The sequence below is a fragment of the Triticum dicoccoides genome, chromosome 1A, assembly GCF_002162155.2.
Source record: "Triticum dicoccoides isolate Atlit2015 ecotype Zavitan chromosome 1A, WEW_v2.0, whole genome shotgun sequence".
NCBI classification, from domain to species: domain Eukaryota; kingdom Viridiplantae; phylum Streptophyta; class Magnoliopsida; order Poales; family Poaceae; genus Triticum; species Triticum dicoccoides.
In genome coordinates, this window is record NC_041380.1 from 217784367 (window position 1) to 217805114 (window position 20748).

At 44.5% G+C, this 20748-nt stretch overlaps 1 long non-coding RNA gene across 1 annotated transcript; it reads right to left on the reverse strand.

The window, feature by feature from the left end:
- Positions 1-14495: 14495 nt before the first annotated feature.
- On the reverse strand, positions 14496-18304 carry LOC119267005. The gene is made up of 5 exons (XR_005132244.1): positions 17753-18304; positions 16657-16850; positions 15460-15509; positions 15017-15220; positions 14496-14908 (listed from the first exon to the last, which is right to left on the reverse strand). It is a non-coding gene; the product is annotated as an uncharacterized LOC119267005 (long non-coding RNA).
- Positions 18305-20748: the final 2444 nt, after the last annotated feature.

Below are 20748 nucleotides of genomic sequence, written 5' to 3' on the forward strand. Positions count from 1 at the left end.
CAACTCCTACACATGCTAATGGGTTTCATCTAGTTACTGTGGCAATGACAGGTCATGCAGAGGAAATGGGTTCAACTACCGTAGCACACAGCAGTTTGAAACGCGTTGTCTTAATGCAGTAAAAGAGAGCAGGAGCGAGAACATGGGATTGTATCGATATGATCAAATGGTTGGTTGCTTGCCTGATGGTTCGATGCACTGATACGGTTCTTCGTTAGGGTAATCACGGTACTCCTCGGAGGCAGAACCTGTCGCAAAGGACATCGATACACAACCATCACCAAACAATGTGCAACAATATGATGCATGCATGAAACATGGCAATATGAGTGTGTTGGGCTAATGCAACAAAAACCAGAAGGGTTTGAACAAATTTGAATCAAAGATTCAAATTTCAAACTCAAACATGGCCTTTTAAAGTGCTTTTCCTTGTTCTGCTTAAAACATCACTTTAACTTGTTTGATCATGCATGAAAATAGTACAGATGGATAGATTGGATTTTTCTGATCATTTTTCATATATAATTTGTCTAATTTGGAGTTACAGAATAAAAGTTATGAATTTTTGAAGTTTAAATAATATTCTGGAATTTCCTGATTTAAATTAAATCCAGAAATATATATATTGCGCCAGCATGACGTCAGCATGACGTCAGTGGTCAACTGTGGCTGGCTGAGGTCAAACCTGACGTGTGGGGTCCACACGTCAGTGACAGGGGGGGTTTAACAGGGTTAATTTATTCCTAATTAGGGGTTAGTGGCGCTGGGGCCCACTGTCAGTGTCAGGGGGGGTTAATTAAGCGGTGATTAGCACTAATCTGACCACCTGGCCGACGGGGCCCACGCGTCAGTGACCCTCGGGGGGTCAAACCCCAGGTCAAACAGGTCAAACCCACCGGCGACATGACGCCGGCGGGGCCCGAGACGGCGGCGCGATGCGGAAACGCACTACAGGGCACGGGCGAGGCCGTGCTTGGGCTCGTTGGAGAGCCCTTGCTCCCGCGCGTCGAACGGTGGTGGTGGCCGTGCCTGTGGTGGCCGGTACCGACGACGGCGACAACTGTGGCGGCTGCCGGAGCTCAGTTGAGCTCGGGGTCGAGGCTACAACGGCTGCGGAGATGCGGGGTTGGCACCTACGGCTTCTACGCGGTGCGGTGAGGACGTGGGTGTGCTCGGTTGGGCGCTACGGTGACTGTGGCCACGACGGCGACGAGGCACGGCGGCGGCGAGCTTCGGAGCTCAAGGGGGCGGCAGCTACGGGATGCTAGGGATGACGGGGCAAGGGGGAATCGGGTCAGTGGCTCACCGCGGAGCTGCAGGGATGGTTAGCGGGCTCGGGGACGTCCGGTAGCTCCCGATTCGACGACGACGATCTCCGGTGGTCGAGGAGGGGAACGGCGACGTGGGCGGCGATGCAGGGCTTCCCGAGGGGCTTGGCTTGGTGGGGAGGAAGAGGGGGTCGAGGCGGAGCTCCTGAGCTCAACGGAGGGGCGAGGGGTGGCCGGAGACGGCTGCTATGGCGAACGGCGGCGATGGTGGTGTTCGGCCGTGAGAGAGAGAGAGGGAGAGGAGGGAAGAACCGAGGGAGAGTGAGAGAGAGCAGGGGAGAGGGCGTGGCGTCGTCCGGGGCATCGAGACGAGGAGGGGAGGGCAGGCAGGCAGGCGAGCAGGTGGCGTGGCGCGGTGGCGAGCGCGCGCGCCGGCCACACTCCCCTCCCTCTGTCGAGGACGAAGACGACAGAGGAGGGAGGCGGGCTGGGCCGGCCAGCTGGCTGGGCTGCACAGGGAGGAGCCCAGGTAAGCTTCTCCCTTTTATTTATTTCTGTTTTTTTAATTTTCTGACATTTGTTTTGATTTAAATAATATATTAAATCATTTATTTACCTTATGCCAATTTTTGCAGGAGCTAGATATATTATTCCAGAGCTCCTTTATAATTGGCATAATATTTGGACATATATTAATATATATAACTAATATATTTCCAATGCAAATATTTATGCATTAATTCCAAATGCCCAAAATAAATACCTATGAGCTCTTAAAAATATTGGTTTGATTTTTATCTCTGTCCAATATTTTCAGAGAGCAAGATGAGCATTTTCTTGGACCTTTTTGGAGAAATTTTTATTTGGATCATTTTCAGAAATGATTCTGAGGGTTTCACAGATCTCCATTTCAAGTTTCTGATGAAAGAGTAAACATGATGCAACACTCTAATGCATGACTAGCTAGGGTGTGACAACTCACCCCCACTCAAAAGAATCTCATCCCGAGATTTGGGTTCCTCCGGGAAGAAGGCGGGATACTCAAGTCGAAGACGATCCTCCCTTTCCCAGGTTGCTTCATCCTCAGAATGGTGCGACCATTGAACTTTGAGAAACTTGATATTATGACGTCGGGTGGTACGTTCGGCCTGATCGAGGATACGAATGGGGTACTCTCGATATGTAAGATTATCTTGGAGATCAAGCGTTTCGTGGTCCACTTCACGGATAGGATCCGAGAAGCAACGCCTGAGTTGAGAAACGTGGAAGACATCGTGGACTCTGGAGAGGTGCGGAGGTAGTTCCAACTGGTAGGCAACTTCTCCTCGTTTGGCGAGAATGCGAAAAGGTCCAATGTAACGAGGAGCCAATTTGCCTTTGATACCGAAACGATGGGTTCCCTTCAGAGGGGTGACCCAAAGATAAGCCTTCTCGTCAACCTCGAAAGTCATAGCCTTATGTTTTCGGTCATATTGACTCTTTTGACGAGATTGGGCTGTTTTCAACTTTTCACGAACGATACGAACTTGTTCTTCTGCTTCCTGAATCATATCCGGGCCAAAGAATTGTCTTTCCCCGGTCTCTGACCAGTTAAGGGGTGTTCGACACCGTCGTCCATAGAGAACTTCAAAAGGGGCTTTACCCAAGCTAGATTGATAGCTGTTGTTGTAAGCGAATTCTGCAAATGGAAGGCACTTCTCCCAGTCCATTCCGAATGAGATAACAGAGGCTCGAAGCATGTCTTCTAGAATTTGGTTGACGCGTTCCACTTGACCACTCGACTGAGGGTGGAAGGCGGTGCTAAAGGAGAGACGGGTTCCCATAGCATTTTGGAAACTTTCCCAAAATCGAGAGGTGAAAAGACTTCCTCGATCCGAGTTAATTTCCAAAGGAACACCATGAAGAGACACTATACGGGAGATGTATAAGTCTGCCAGCTGACTAGCGGTTATACTCTCACGAACAGGTAGGAAATGGGCTACTTTGGAAAGACGATCGACAACGACGAAAATAGCATTATTCCCTCTCTTGGTCCTGGGAAAACCGGTAATGAAATCCATACCAATTTTATCCCATTTCCATTCGGGAATAGCTAAGGGTTGAAGGGTGCCAGCAGGCCGTTGATGCTCTGCTTTTACACGATGACAGACGTCGCAATTTGCAATAAACTGAGCAATTTCTCTCTTCATCCTAGTCCACCAGAACCTCTGGCGTAGGTCCTGATACATCTTAGTACTACCTGGATGAATGGTGAGAGGAGATTCATGAGCTTCCTTAAGGATCAAACGCCTCAGGTTTAGCACTTTGGGAACCACTAGTCGATTCCCGAAGTATACGACCCCTTGATCATTAATGGAGAAACAATTCGCAACTCCTTTCTGGATGTTTCTCTTGATGCGGGAAATTCCCGGATCTACCTTCTGTGCTTTGATAATCTGATCCGTAAGGTTAGGTTTTGCCACCAAGGTGGAAAGAAAACCTTGAGGTACAATGTGAAGGTTAAGCTTCCGAAATTCCTCATGGAGAAGCGGTTGACTTTGTTGTAACATCAGGTTGTTACAATAAGATTTACGACTTAGCGCATCAGCCATGACGTTGGCTTTCCCTGGGGTGTAGGTTATTCCTAAGTCGAAGTCTGTGATCAACTCAACCCAACGTCTCTGCCTGAGATTCAGATCCGGTTGGGTGAAACTGTACTTCAGACTTTGGTGATCAGTGAATATTTCGCAACAATTACCGAGGAGGTAATGTCGCCAGGTCTTAAGTGCATAGACTACGGCTGCAAGCTCTAGATCATGAGTAGGATAATTCTCCTCATGTGGGTGCAACTGTCGTGAAGCGTAAGCAATTACGTGTCGATCTTGCATGAGAATGCAACCTAGTCCTTGTCGCGAGGCGTCGCAGTAGATAACAAAGTCCTTGGAGAAGTCTGGCGGTACCAGTACGGGAGCAGAGGTCAGGCGTCTTTTTAGTTCCTGAAAACTGTGCTCACATTGTGGAGTCCACTCGAACTTCTTATCTTTCTTGAGGAGTTCAGTTAGAGGTTTAGCAACTTTGGAGAAGTTCTCGACAAAGCGACGACAATAGCTCGCTAAGCCCAGAAAACTCCGAACTTGCTTGACCGATTCAGGTGGAGTCCAATTAAGGACGGCTTGAACTCGCTCAGGGTTAACAGCAATACCTTTACCAGATATTACATGACCCAGATAGGTCACTTCTGATAACCAGAATTCACATTTAGAAAATTTGGCATAAAGGCGATGCTCTCGAAGTTTCTTCAACACTAGCCTTAGATGTTCGGCATGTTCTTCCTCGTTCTTGGAGTAGATGAGTATATCATCGAGGTAAACCACGACGAATTTATCCAAATACTCCATGAAGATTGAGTTCATTAACCGAGAAAAGGTGGCTGGAGCGTTGGTTAAACCGAAGGACATGACGGTGTACTCGTATTGGCCATAACGAGTAACAAAGGCCGTCTTAGGAATGTCCCCGTTTCTGATTTTGATTTGATGGTAGCCCAACCTCAAATCCATCTTGGAGAAGACTGAGGATCCAGCGAGCTGATCATACAGGTCATTGATCCTGGGAAGCGGATATTTGTTCTTGATTGTGACCAAGTTGACAGGTCGGTAATCTACAACCATCCGGTCCATACCATCCTTCTTCTTGACGAATAGAACGGGGCAAGCCCACGGAGATGAACTAGGGCGGATGAAACCCTTTTTCAAGGACTCATCGAGTTGTTTCTTAAGCTCGGCTAGTTCTAGTGGTGCCATCTTATAAGGTCTTCTAGCAATCGGAACGGTTCCGGGGATGAGGTCTATTACGAACTCGACATCCCTGTCAGGTGGAATACCTGGCAATTCCTCTGGAAAGACATCCGGGAAGTCACGGACTATCGGAATGTCCTCAAGGTCTGGTAAAGGGCTAGCGTTAAGAGAATATAATTGTCGCTTGGCTATTCGGGTCAAGACATTGACTATCTTCCCCGAAGGATGGGTGAGTTGAACAGTCCTAGAGAAGCAATCAATTTGGGCATGATGAGCTGACATCCAATCCATACCCAGAATGATATTAATATCTGAAGATTTAAGGGCTATCAAAGACGCGAGGAAAACAAGTCTGTCGACTTGGATTTCATTTCCATGGCTTACTCTAGAAGTTTGCCATTTGGATCCCGGAGTTTGCATTACCATAGAGGTTGGCATATCACCGAATGCGACGTTATGCAAACGAGCATAATTTTCAGATATAAAAGAATGAGAGGCTCCTGTATCGAAAAGAACAGATGCCGGGTGGCAATTAACAAGAAGCGTACCGAGAACGACGTTGGGATCCTCTTGAGCTTCTTCGGCAGAGATACAGTTGACATGGCCACGTGAAGCGGTGACCGGCTTGGCGTGGAATATTTTTCCTGTCGGCTTGCCACGGCCAACAGCTTTAGCAGACTGATTGGGGTTGGTCTGGGGACACTCACGCATATAGTGACCAGATTCCCCACACTTGAAACAAGTCACGGAACTGGTACGTGGAGGAGCATTGTTGGTTGGACCCCCATAGGGCTTGGCTGGAGCAGACTGTTGAACAGGGCGAGGCGCCTGGAAAGATGGCCTCGGTGTGAACCTGGGTGGCAGGGCGGTGTTGGGCACCCACACGCGGCGCTTCTGAGGACCAGCACCGGATGAGGAACCCATGTCACGGCCATGCTTGCGTGTTGCGTCATAATCAGTCTGACCAGTTTCAGCACTGATGGCCTTGTTAACAAGTTTCTGAAAAGATGTGCACTCATGCAAACGGAGGTCGCGGCGAAGCTCAGGACTAAGTCCCTTACGGAACCTTGCTTGCTTCTTGGCATCAGTAGACACTTCCTCAGTTGCATATCGTGCGAGGTTACCAAACTCCCGGCTGTAAACATCCACAGAAAGTCGGCCTTGGGTGAAACTGCAAAATTCCTCACGTTTACGGTCCATGAGACCCTCCGGAATGTGATGTTCACGGAAAGCCTCGCTGAATTCAGCCCAAGTAGTGACATGGCCCGCTGGGCGCATAGCTCCATAATTCTCCCACCATAGACTGGCGGGGCCTTCAAGATGATATGCAGCAAAGGTGACCTTGTCAGCCTCCGCTACCAGCGCGGAACGAAGTTTGTGAGCGATACTGCGAAGCCAGTCATCAGCGTCGAGAGGCTCGACGGAGTGGTGGAACGTGGGTGGATGCAATTTGATAAAATCACTGAGTGACACCACGTTAGTCCTCTGATGGTGTGTTGTGTTCTGTTCAATACGCTCCAACAAACGGTTGGTCTCCCGCTTGTTTCTCTCAGCTTCCATCATAACCTCGGCTAGGGAAGGAGGATGAGGCAGATTTGCATCCCTGACTTCACTGCCTTCGGCATGCTCTTGAGGAGCAGGGTTAGTGCGCGTGTTGACCATCCTAGGTAAACAAGACAATGATTTAGTCAGGATGATAAAATTCCGACATAGGATATAAAATGTAAGGTATAACTCGAAATGCAAGATGATCATCCGTATGACATGGTAAATACAGAAACTGCTTCTTTATTCCATCGTCATACACACCATACAAGGTTTAGTACAAGACCAAACAAAGTACTATTACGGTGAAAAGAGGATTACATCTCATCGGAGGCATTCCAAGCTCCTATACATTATTTTTCTACTCCTCCGGAAAGAGTACAAACTAGGTCATATCCCACGAGTCACGCGGGGCGATAGACGACACAGCTAGTGCGAACTAGTGATACTACCACTAACTCAGACCGATCCGTAGTAGTCCTCGTAGAAGTCACCTCCATAGCCTGGAAGCTCAACATGATCATCCGGAAACAGACGATCTCGCGGAGCTTGTGGACCATAGGGACTAGGATGAGGTCTTGGACCAACAGATGGTGGCCTGCGGGGACCGCGAGGTGGGGTGATGCCTCCTACATCACGCCAACCCATCACGTCTGGCAGAGCAGATCTCACAGGATAGAGATCGCGCATATCCGAATATCCAGCTTGCACCGCCGGTGCGAACCGAGTCAAAGTGGCCCAGTGGTCAGCACGGGTATTGAAGAGCTCTAACCTCAAGGCCCGATTTTCACGGTCCTTATCCTCGAGCATCTCAGCAGTGGTGCGAGTCCGTGAATCCTCCTGGGTGGGGTCAGCATAGATAGCCTGGAGATACCCTTGTGCTCCCGGAAGTGATCCTGGCATATACCGGAAATCAGAGTCCCGAAATAGACCAGATCTGACTCGCATAATGGTCATCATAGAGTAGGCGGCGTCCTGCACAGCCATATCAATAGTAACCCCGAGTCCATAGGAGCAGTGAAGGGGCTCGGTGGATCCAGGATAAGATGGAAATATCCTGACAGTGCAGAGATACTGGCTTTGATTGAAGTCCCGAAATTGCTCTTCGACCGTGTACTCAGGATACCAGCGGTATCCAGCCTCAGTCATTACCCTGACCAACTTGGCAGTATGGCCGGGTACATCTAGGCATCGAGTCAGGCGAACCACTTGATTGAGGTCGCGAGTGGCCATCTGAGAGCACAATCATAATGCAAAGGCATTAGAATTTCTAGCAAAATTTCGGCAGCATAATAGCTGTAAATGCTCAAGAAGGATTTTGAGACATTTGACAAAGGATTTCACACACACTCAACATCATCATATCAAATTCTGAGTCCATCCTAGCAACATAATATGGTAGAAGAACTGAACTAGGCTTGTATCCATCATACCTATAAGGTACTACTGATTAGTAACACGTGATCCTGATAGAGAGAATAGATCCTAATTCCTTAACCCCCGGTGGAAGAATGGACTGACTCAGATCAGAATGTCATAAGATAAAGGAGTAAAAAGAGCCTTACGTTCCAACCCACAAACAATTCCCCTACATATAACTAAAGAATTTCTAGACTCAACATCGACCAGTTTGGCTTGGAGAACCTACAGGCAGTCCGGCTCTGATGCCAATGCTGTCAGGACCCCGACTCGATGTCACATCGATCTAGCCGGTAACACCTCATATCACTTTGCGGCCTCACGCACGGTATCCCCACGGGTGTCGCCTTACCTTTGCCCGGGACCGTTTGCGCCTTTTTGGCTCACGTATATGATAGTGTCGCTAGCATCCATATGATAAGGAGCCCGGGCTGACATGACTAGTCGTAAACCCAAAGTGGCACAGACTTACAGGGACAGGCATCCATGACCCAGCTTCGAACGTGTCGGTCATCAGCAAGTGGGTCCGGGCTGTAGCACTGGGCTAGCAGGACTCCGGTAAACCAGGCTGTAGCGGGCTAACAGGACTCCGGTACTCAAAGCGTGACATTTCCCCGAAGGGACAGACACAGGAACGAAGAAGGACACATGCTGGCCAGCCTAAGTGTTCCAGAGCAGTAGCAAGCTACCATGGCTCAGCGGTAACACTAGGAGACATTTCCCGGTAAGAGAGGCTACTAAAGATAAACGACTAGATAGTCAGATCCCACACATACCAAGCATTTCAATCATACACACAATATGCTCGATATGTGCAAATACAACGAAGCATCACAACATGACTCTACGACACAAGTACTTTATTTAAGGCTCAGAGAGCCATACATAACATACACAAGGTACGGGTCACACGACCCAGCATTCGAGTCATACAGTCATACAAACCAGCAGCGGAAGTAACTTGTCTGAGTACAGACAACTAGTAAAATAAAAGAGGCTTGGAAAGCCTAGCTATACTACGTGGTCCTTCACAAGCTCAGGGTCACCACCTGGGCCTTTAGCCTACTCGTTGATGTAAACGTCTACATAGAACCCATCAGAAGGGGTTGCAGCGTCTTCTGTAAAAATGTAAATTATAGCAACATGAGTACAAAGGTACTCAGCAAGACTTACATCAGATCCTACATACATGCATAGTATCAAGAAGGGTTGGTGGAGTTATTGCAGCAAGCCAGCTTTGATTCTTGGCTAGACTATCCTACGATACTCCAACTTGAAATGGTTTTGCGCACACGAGTCCACTACTCACCACTTCAATACACTACCGAGGATCCACCTCCGTCTCCCTACGGAAGAGCCATCCTCGGCACTCACACTTATCTTGAGGCTTTTAGTAGTTTCCATTTACTTGTCTATGAACTGTATAGGCAACCAAGTAGTCCTTTACCGCGGACGCGGCTATTCGAATAGATCATGTTAACCCTGCAGGGGTGTACTTCTTCATACACGCTCTCACCACTTACCGTCGTTTACACGACATGTACTCGGCAACCTTCAAGCGGAAGCCCAACGTGGGTGTCGGCCACGACCTACCTAACCACCTAAGCCTCCAGTCCAGGTTTATCGCCTATTCAGGTTCCATACGCAGGGAATCCGGTCGAGGTTTCCCATACGGCCCCGAACGATGTGAACAGGGTTCCCGAGATACCTAACGGGTATTCGGTACACCGTGCCACGTACCTACCGCATCACAGCCCACCCCTACGGTCAGCGCTGTCCACGGCCTCCAGTAGACTACAAACACCAGAAACTACTTGCAACTCCTGGACGGAGAACTAGGGTGAATAAGAAGCCGAGAGGGTCCATTGGTTTCGGGCCCAATGCATGGTAGTAGCTGATTCTTAAATCACACATACAGATCTCAGTGCTTAAGGTCGGCTTCAATGAAACAACCCACCATGTACTCCTACATGGCCTCTCATCGATACCTTTACCAAATCGTGTTCACCACACCACTCTCGTTACCGACGTAATCATTTCACTCTAGCCCATCACCCAGATGAGCCAGACCTGACACGACTCTAAGCATAGCAGGCATAGCAAGGTAGGAACAACACATACATATGGCTCAATCAACTCCTACACATGCTAATGGGTTTCATCTAGTTACTGTGGCAATGACAGGTCATGCAGAGGAAATGGGTTCAACTACCGTAGCACACAGCAGTTTGAAACGCGTTGTCTTAATGCAGTAAAAGAGAGCAGGAGCGAGAACATGGGATTGTATCGATATGATCAAATGGTTGGTTGCTTGCCTGATGGTTCGATGCACTGATACGGTTCTTTGTTAGGGTAATCACGGTACTCCTCGGAGGCAGAACCTGTCGCAAAGGACATCGATACACAACCATCACCAAACAATGTGCAACAATATGATGCATGCATGAAACATGGCAATATGAGTGTGTTGGGTTAATGCAACTAAAACCAGAAGGGTTTGAACAAATTTGAATCAAAGATTCAAATTTCAAACTCAAACATGGCCTTTTAAAGTGCTTTTCCTTGTTCTGCTTAAAACATCACTTTAACTTGTTTGATCATGCATGAAAATAGTACAGATGGATAGATTGGATTTTTCTGATCATTTTTCATATATAATTTGTCTAATTTGGAGTTACAGAATAAAAGTTATGAATTTTTGAAGTTTAAATAATATTCTGGAATTTCCTGATTTAAATTAAATCCAGAAATATATATATTGCGCCAGCATGACGTCAGCATGACGTCAGTGGTCAACTGTGGCTGGCTGAGGTCAAACCTGACGTGTGGGGTCCACACGTCAGTGACAGGGGGGTTTAACAGGGTTAATTTATTCCTAATTAGGGGTTAGTGGCGCTGGGGCCCACTGTCAGTGTCAGGGGGGGTTAATTAAGGGGTGATTAGCACTAATCTGACCACCTGGCCGACGGGGCCCACGCGTCAGTGACCCTGGGGGGGTCAAACCCCAGGTCAAACAGGTCAAACCCACCGGCGACATGACGCCGGCGGGGCCCGAGACGTCGGCGCGATGCGGAAACGCGCTACAGGGCATGGGCGAGGCCGTGCTTGGGCTCGTTGGAGAGCCCTTGCTCCCGCGCGTCGAACGGTGGTGGTGGCCGTGCCTGTGGTCGCCGGTACCGACGACGGCGACGACCGTGGCGGCTGCCGGAGCTCGGTTGAGCTCGGGGTCGAGGCTACAACGGCTGCGGAGATGCGGGGTTGGCACCTACGGCTTCTACGCGGTGCGGTGAGGACGTGGGTGTGCTCGGTTGGGCGCTACGGTGACTGTGGCCACGACGGCGACGAGGCACGGCGGCGGCGAGCTTCGGAGCTCAAGGGGGCGGCAGCTACGGGATGCTAGGGACGACGGGGCAAGGGGGCATCGGGTCAGTGGCTCACCGCGGAGCTGCAGGGATGGTTAGCGGGCTCGGGGACGTCCGGTAGCTCCCGATTCGACGGCGACGATCTCCGGTGGCCGAGGAGGGGAACGGCGACATGGGCGGCGATGCAGGGCTTCCTGAGGGGCTTGGCTTGGTGGGGAGGAAGAGGGGGTCGAGGCGGAGCTCCTGAGCTCAACGGAGGGGCGAGGGGTGGCCGGAGACGGCTGCTATGGCGAACGGCGGCGATGGTGGTGTTCGGCCGTGAGAGAGAGAGCGAGGGAGAGGAGGGAAGAACCGAGGGAGAGTGAGAGAGAGCAGGGGAGAGGGCGTGGCGTCGTCCGGGGCATCGAGACGAGGAGGGGAGGGCAGGCAGGCAGGCGAGCAGGTGGCGTGGCGCGGTGGCGCGCGCGCGCCGGCCACACTCCCCTCCCTCTGTCGAGGACGAAGACGACAGAGGAGGGAGGCGGGCTGGGCCGCCTGCTGGCTGGGCCGGCCAGCTGGCTGGGCTGCACAGGGAGGAGCCCAGGTAAGCTTCTCCCTTTTATTTATTTCTGTTTTTTTAATTTTCTGACATTTGTTTTGATTTAAATAATATATTAAATCATTTATTTACCTTATGCCAATTTTTGCAGGAGCTAGATATATTATTCCAGAGCTCCTTTATAATTGGCATAATATTTGGACATATATTAATATATATAACTAATATATTTCCAATGCAAATATTTATGCATTAATTCCAAATGCCCAAAATAAATACCTATGAGCTCTTAAAAATATTGGTTTGATTTTTATCTCTGTCCAATATTTTCAGAGAGCAACATGAGCATTTTCTTGGACCTTTTTGGAGAAATTTTTATTTGGATCATTTTCAGAAATGATTCTGAGGGTTTCACAGATCCCCATTTCAAGTTTCTGATGAAAGAGTAAACATGATGCAACACTCTAATGCATGACTAGCTAGGGTGTGACAATCTGCATGGGCTAGTTTTAACAATTTGTCATTTTCTCACTTTATATTTCACTTCATATTTTATGTGTATGTAATATACACAAATTATCTATGGTGTAACCCACATATTAATATAAGTGCCTACTTGCACAGAACAATTGAAACATATGTAAATATATTGGAACATGCTACAGAAGCAATGAAAGTAACTTTAACCATTGGTAAACACAAATACATGTGAGTGTCTAAGTTAATCAATGTAATTTCAGCCGTAAATATGTTTCGTTACCTAGATGGTAAATATTTATTTGGAATATCACCAAAAGAAACATTGTTAAATGTTTAGATATAATGTCATCAACAGAGGCAGTAATGCAACTTACGTGCTTTGTGAACATATATTGCATATGCAAAAAATTAAGCATATCTTTTGTATTCTATTCTACCATCCAACAACTAAAAGATCATTTCATATAATTAGAAACATCTTATATTATTAAAGTTAAACAATAATTGTACTAAATCAACAACAATTAATATGGATCGGAGGGAGTGTAACATTCTTATTTCTCTAGATCATGATAATTAAACTTCATTCAATATAGTGCAAGCTTATTCATCAAACACACAATGGAAGAGAAGATAAGCAGACATGATAGATTGGAGAATAAATAATATTTCATAAATTTAGGCCTCCCCTTTAGTTCATAGGATAGGAATTTTATAGGAATAGAAAAATCATAGGAAGTGAAATGACATGCATCTCAATTCCTATAGAGAAAGGGATGCCATTTGGCGATGCCATTTGGTGCATAAGATAGGAATTTTTCCATTGAGTCTAGACTAATGTTTTTTCCTCCAAATTGTGAAGGATTGATTCCTATCCTACATAGGAATAGGAATCCATTCCAATAAACCAAAGGGATTCAAAGGATTATTTTTTTCCTTTGCAAATCCTATCCTGTAGAGTTCCTACAGAGATTTGGAGTAGTGACATGACCATCTTGCATTAACTATTATGCTAGATTTTCCTTTGTAATGAAATTATAGTACATGTGCGAAGTTGATACAACATCCATTAAAAAAACATAAACAAAAATACTATATAAGACCAGACATCAAGGTAATGTCTTCGAATAGTTATTATGCAATACAATTTACGTAAACAGATACATCTTGATCAGAAACATTATTACTTAAATTTTCTCCTAGAATCTTAATTTCTCTTAAGATCACCAGAGATTGTAAACTCTCCACACATCTTGGCATTTCCAAGAAGTTTCATATTAGAAAAGCTCTCTATCGCGTGAGTGTGCAAACATAAGAAACCAACATTCATTTTTTTGTTGAAACAACCAAACACAGCTACATACCATTACCTAAATACATGACCACATTCAGATTTGTGGTTGGTTTAATAAAAGCATTAAAATATATTTCGCTCGGCATGAGAAGTCATCATTCTCGCAAAAAGAGAAGACCATCATTATACAGACCTCTTACCTTGTTCAAAGCAGCAAAATCAGTACTCCCTCTGATCCATATTAATTGTCACCATTACTAAATCAGCAACAATTAAAATGGATCAGAGGGAGTACATTATATGGAGAAGTACACTGTGATTTATATCGAATCACCTAAAGACACACCACAACATTATTAAAAGGTGGTCTTCAATTTGGAGATATAAACCATTTGAAACTATCTTATATGAGAATTACATAGTCACAAAATGTGTATATGAATAGAAAATATATGTGAGTTCTTCTGTGTAGATGATAATATCGACAGAGTATAACTTCACTTACCCTGCCAATGCTATGACTCCTAGTTGATAGCACCGAGTATTTCACATGCCATCTATTTAACCTTCAATTTAGTAGTTGTCACACACAATTGACAGAAAATCAGAAGTTCAGCAGCAGCGACACTTAAGCATTAGTAGTTCTCACATTGCCTTTGCTTTTGCAAACAAATTGTTCGCGAAAAATAGATATTCGGATTTATAACAGAAACCCTCAATGTTTTAGTAGTTCACAAAGAGCTTCATTGTTAAGTGTTTCACAGTTTAACTATCTGCACTATATGCTGGCTAAAAAGGGTTAGAAGCAAATTCATGAGAACTCAATTCTCTAACCTACAACAACCAGGACATGGCATCTCCGCAAGGAACTTCCTTGAACAGGAGATCAAGCAACAACATCAGCCGTAACTGAAGACTGGGTAGGCCATTGAAGATGTTACCTCTCCCATAGAGGGTCTTAGACATGTTTTGTCGATACAAAAATTTATTAGTAACTTGACCAGCGATGACATTGACAACTGACATTAGGCTCCTCCATGCTGCTGTCATCTACTTAGACAGCATGTTAATTTATAAGCTCGCCTGATCAGCATCGTTATACTCCGACCATTGTCCATTATGTATACATAGCTTGTACGTAAGAAGATTATGCTCCAACCAATCTCCATGAGGTATCCATAGGTTATATGTGAGAAGAGCCGGGATTGCATCCATGGAGAGCACAAACACTATCCAAGCACATGATACAAAACAAATTGAACCCAAATCCAAAGTTAATGTGTATTCAAGATAAAACTGCAAGGAAAATTAGAACAAAATATTGTGAGAAAATGAACCTGATACAGATGAGGAAAACAGTTTTGGGTCAATAAGCTCCTTTAGCACAGCAGATGAATGCTCCAACTTAGTTTTGATAGAGACATGGGTTAGCTTCCATGGGGTGGGAGATAGCTGAAGGGAGAGACATGACGCAAGATTGTTGAGGTTGTTTCTAACCAGGAGAGAAAGAAACGGTGTAGAAGCAGTGATCTCTTTCGGGCCTGGAGGAAGAACTATAGAGCGTTAGGGCCATCAACAATAGCGTGGAATCTTTTCTGGTAATACGGCCGCTTAATGATGTTGTATCTTTTCCCTAGCCTACACTTGTTTTTATATTATTAGTTGAGCATCTCCCCCACGTAATAATTCAACAAATTTGTTAACACAATTTTTTGAAACAAATTTACAGTTCTCAAGATAAAAGAAAATTATTTGCAGCTTGCATGGAAGGAGTATTTACCTCAAACAATGAGCGTCTACTGTCAAATCTTCTCTTGTGCTTGCCTATTCCTGTACAAAAGGAAAACATGACAGGCTTTGCATGAAATCAATCTGGATTGAGGTTCAAAGCCACTGACGCAGCTAGTCACATAGCGGATGCGATGTTAATGAGTAGGTGCATTGATCGATGGATAAGACAGCAGCACCATCTCGTCGATGTTGACAAAGCGGTGGCGTGATGTGCATTGATCGATCCATGCGACGGCACCACCAATCTCGTCGACAACGGCGACAATAAGAAACGGTGGTGGTGTGGCATGCATTGATAGATCCATGCGGCGGCACCATCTAGTCGACAACGGCGACGGCATGAAATGTGCACGCTGTTTTACCCTTTATATCAAGAACAGCAGTATATACCGACTCAAGAAGAGTAGTGTATATCGAATAAAAGATTATGTACTGGCTAAAAAACATAGTATACTGGTTCACAAAAAAGTACTATATATCTCCTTACAAAGATGTTGTATATACTGCATCACACAAAAAAGTATATACTTACTTCATTAAAAAGTATGTTATATACCCTTTTGATTTAATTTTGTATGCTACACTTCTGTGCACAAAGAGCAGTGTATTATATACTCCTTTTGATGGTAGCATACACCACAAGGAAGATAAAAATTGGCGGCAGCTATTCAAACCAGTTTGAAAATATGTTATAGAGTCCCTGGCAAAAATATGGTTCATACTCCACTATCACAAAGTCACTATATACAATATCACAGAAATATTGTTCTGGTATATACTGATTATTACACCTACTCCAACCCAAGCTCCCCAGGTTCACGGCAAGAATTCAAACCAGTTCAAAAACTACATACTCCACTATCACAAAGTTAGTATATATAATATCACAGAAATATTGTTCTGGTATATACTGATTATTACACCTACTCCATTCCGAGCTCCCCAGGTTCACAGCAAGCAAAGAGTAAGAGCACCGTATATTTTCAAGAGTTGGCAATATATGCTAACATTTTAGGTACCTTCGTATATACTACATATTAGATTTATTCTTTTGAAACATGCATGCATATCTAAAAATGCGTAGATGTCATGTTTGGTTTAGCACACACAGTTTCGTAGTGCAACATACACAAAATCACAAATGTATTTAGATCTGAAAGTAAATATAAGAAGCATCAAGCATTACCATATTGTTGGAGATTATTAATCCAGGTCCTATAGAAAACAAATCTCAATGAAGTTGTGTGGTAGCTGTAGTTGAAGGCATAAAAATGTTTGAGTAAACTATCACATCCATGCAGGTCCATATGGCTGATGCCATGCGTTCCAAAGGTGCCTGAACCCCTGACCGACATTGATGATGAACATCTGGCAAAGCGTCTGCATCAATAGTTAAATCATCAGTCTGATTGGTAAGAAGAATAAACTATTCAAACAACACTAATCCTATGGCACACACATCAGATTGTGTAATTTCCTTATTAAGAATTCAGTGAAGTCTACTTAACATTGCTTAGGCTCGACCAAATTAGTAAAAATCAAACGTTATGTTATGTCAAGCAGCTTTGAAGACGCACTAATGATCACATCCTAAAGTGGTCGTCAAAAATCAGGATTGGACATCTAAGCTTGTAGTCATAGGTGCAGTAGCATTTCTTCAGCGAATTAAAATGCTTTTGGCAAAAGATGCTAATCATCCATGTGACCATGTCTCTGCAGCATAAACAGATGAAGCATCAATGATCAGTAATAAATACTTGGACGGGGAATGTATTACTCCTTCTTGTAGGAATTAGCATAGACATTTTCTTGGCAAACAAAGCTCAAGTTCTGCATACTAAAATGTAGTACTCTGGGCAATAGAAAGCAATGCATTGGGTATTATTCATCAACAACAATCCACACAATTATATTGTAGTAAGCTAAATAGTAGTTGAGTCTATGAACTATTTCTTAGAACTACCTAAATGACCAATTATAACATAATTGTATTGTCCTCTGCCAAATTCAGTATGGTGACATTTTTCGAATATTAGTCCTAACTGAAGCACCTGTTAACAAACCAACTAAACCACCATGATTTTTTAAAAACAGAACTATCCAAATCACCATTGCAAAGTCAAAGGGTAGTAGTATTGACCCAGTACCTTCCCAAACCCAAGCGTGTGTGTAGGAAAGGAGATTCGGCCCACTAACATGGCAATCCAATGGCACTACACCTAGCACACCCGCAAATCCATTCCACCCAAGTTCCATGAGAGAACTTCAGAGAAGAAAATTACCTTGCCTGGCAGCCTCTCAAAACACAGCCGAATTTGCTACGCGGAGCACCATCTTCTCCAAGTAGTTCCATGCCTCGGCGGTCCGATGAGTGGAGGGGCACAAATTTGCTACGCGGAGCACCAACTTCTCCGGGTACTTCCATGCCTCGGCGGTCCGATGAGTGGAGGGGCACAACAGGAGACCATTGTTATTGCCTATGGGTATAGATTGTCGCATGAGAGGAGAGTGCGGTGTGATGTTTGATGGGAGAGGAGGAAGAGGAGGTGAGGATAGATCGAGAAGGGACACAATCCGCCTCAATCGCATTCCCTCGACCTGCCGCACCGCCTCCACATGACCGGAAGCATCCGCCGTAGCGTGCTAGTCCAAGAGAGAGGACTAAGGAGAGAGATGGTTCACGGTGGCGGTGGAGGCGATGGAATGCAACAGAGGGTAGGTGCAGTGGGCAGGGGCAGTGGATGGGTGGGAGAGCGATGGCATCGGTGGGGAGCAGGGCGGCGGCGCGATCCATGGCAAGCGATGGGCGTCAGAAGGTTAGGGATACAGGAAGACTTTTTTTAGCAACCACGGTGAAAGGACTGCGGGTTTTTTTAGGTGGTTGTGGGGCTTCGTTTTGTACAACCATTGTGAAAGGAACGTGGGCCTTCAGGTTCCTTGGTGAAAAGAGCGTGGGCCTTCAGTTTTATTTTGGCGAATTAAGCACGTAATTAAGCGAAAATAACACGAGTTAATATCCACCGTAATAAGTCGGTCTCATCGAATGAACCATTCATAATTTCTAATTAACATGATAATTACTTGGGAGTCTGTAATTAGTAGAGGTATAGATAGATAGATAGATAGATAGATAGATAGATAGATATAGATAGATAGATAGATAGATTGGACTATTCCTGAACCACCGCCTAAACCCATTCCCAAGAAGAGGGGTATATTATATCTCAGTCCCGAAGATATGCAAGAGGCAGATAAATCTATGAAGGAAAAAGGTATTAAAGCTGAGGACGTTAAAAATTTACCTCCTATTGAAGAAATACATGGGCTTAATATACCACCAATGCCTAAGGTGGTAGAGGTAAATTCTCTTATGAAGTTCAATGATAATGATAATCCTTACAATATGCATCATATCCAATGCCTTTTATGAGTTTGAAAACTACATTAGAAAACAAGATCACTTCAATGCAAATGTTGTGAAACAATTGAAATATAATTCTGATATGATTGCTTGCTTGAGTGACTTGTTATTTAGAATATTAAATGATGTTAGAGGTGTTGGAAAACATGCTTATATAGTTCAAACCCAATTAGAGCATGTTGTTAAATCTCAAAGAGAATTGCTTGATGAAATGAATAAAAATATGCATGACTTTGCTGTTAGAGTTGCTACTAGAGGAGGTAAAATGACTCAGGAACCACTTTATCCAGAGGGACACCCTAAAAGAATTGAATAAGATTCACAAAGAGCTAACACAAGTGCACCTAGTCCTTCTAGGAAGAAAAGGAAAAAGGAAAATGATAGAACTTTGCACGCCTCTAGTGAACCTGAAATAGAGAAACCTCCTGATAATGATAATGAAATTTCTATCTCTGATGCCGAAACTCAATCTGGTAATGAACACTCACCTACTAATAATGAAAAAGTAAATGATGGGGTTCATTAAGACTCTCAACCAACCAATGATAAAGAACCAAATAATGATGTGGAGATAGAACCACCTATTGATCTTGATAACCCACAAGCTAAGAATAAAAGGTATGATAAAAGAGACTTTGTTGCTAGAAAACACGGCAAAGAAAGAGAACCGTGGGTTCAAAAACCTATACCTTTTCCACCCAAGTCAACTAAAAAGAATGATGATGAAGAATTTGAATGCTTTGCTGAAATGTTGAGGCTAGTATTTTTGCATACTCGCTTGACTGATATATTGAAAATGCCTCCTTATGCAAAGTATATGAAAGACATCATCACAAATAAGAGAAAATTACCGGAAGTTGAAATCTCCACTATGCTTGCTAATTACACTTTTAAAGATGGAGTACCTAAAAAAACTTGGAGATCCGGAATACCAACTATACCTTGTTCTATCAAAAAGAATTATGTGAAAACTGCTTTGTGTGCTTTAGGAGCTGGTGTTAGTGTTATGCCTTTCTCTTTATATAAAAGACTTGACTTGAATAAACTCACACCTACTCAAATATCTTTGCAAATGGCTAACAAATCAACTACCATACCTATCGGTATCTGTGAGGATGTGCCCATTGTTATTGCTAATATTACTATTTTGACAAACTTTGTTATACTTGAGATGCCCGAGGACGACAACATGTCGATTATCCTTGGTAGACCCTTCTTGAATACTACAGGGGTTGTTATTGATTGCAATAAAAGCAAGTTCACTTTTCATATTAATGGTAATGAGCATACGGTGCACTTTCCAAAGAAACAATTCCAAGTGAATCGTATTAATGTTATTGAAAAATCACCGGCAATCACTATTGGAAGTTTTCAAATACCTCTACCTACTGTCAAAAAGAAATATGAAATGCTTATTGTTGGGGAAATGCATATCCCCGTTGAGGTAGTAGTTTACGAAAGTTCTTCGATTTCATGCTAATCGGAAGTGGTTGTTAATAAGACTTGATCAACCTTATTAATGGATCATTTTTGAACGGTATGAAGTTGATGAATTTAGTAAGCACTACTTTCTGTCCCCACTTTTTATCCTCTATTTTTATTAGTTAAATAAAATAAAATGCCATGTTTTGTCTGTTTTCTGAATTTCCCATGCAATAAAAAATGACCCAAAAATAAAAGTTCTCAGAATGCCCTCAAAATTTAATACGATTTTTTCTGAATATTTGAGAATTTTTGGTGCAAGTAACATCAGAGGGAGGTGCACCAGGTGGGTACAACCCACCTGGGCGTGCCAGCACCCCCAGGCGCGCCCTGGTGGGTTGTGGTCCCCATGTGGGCCCCCTCACTTACCTCTTC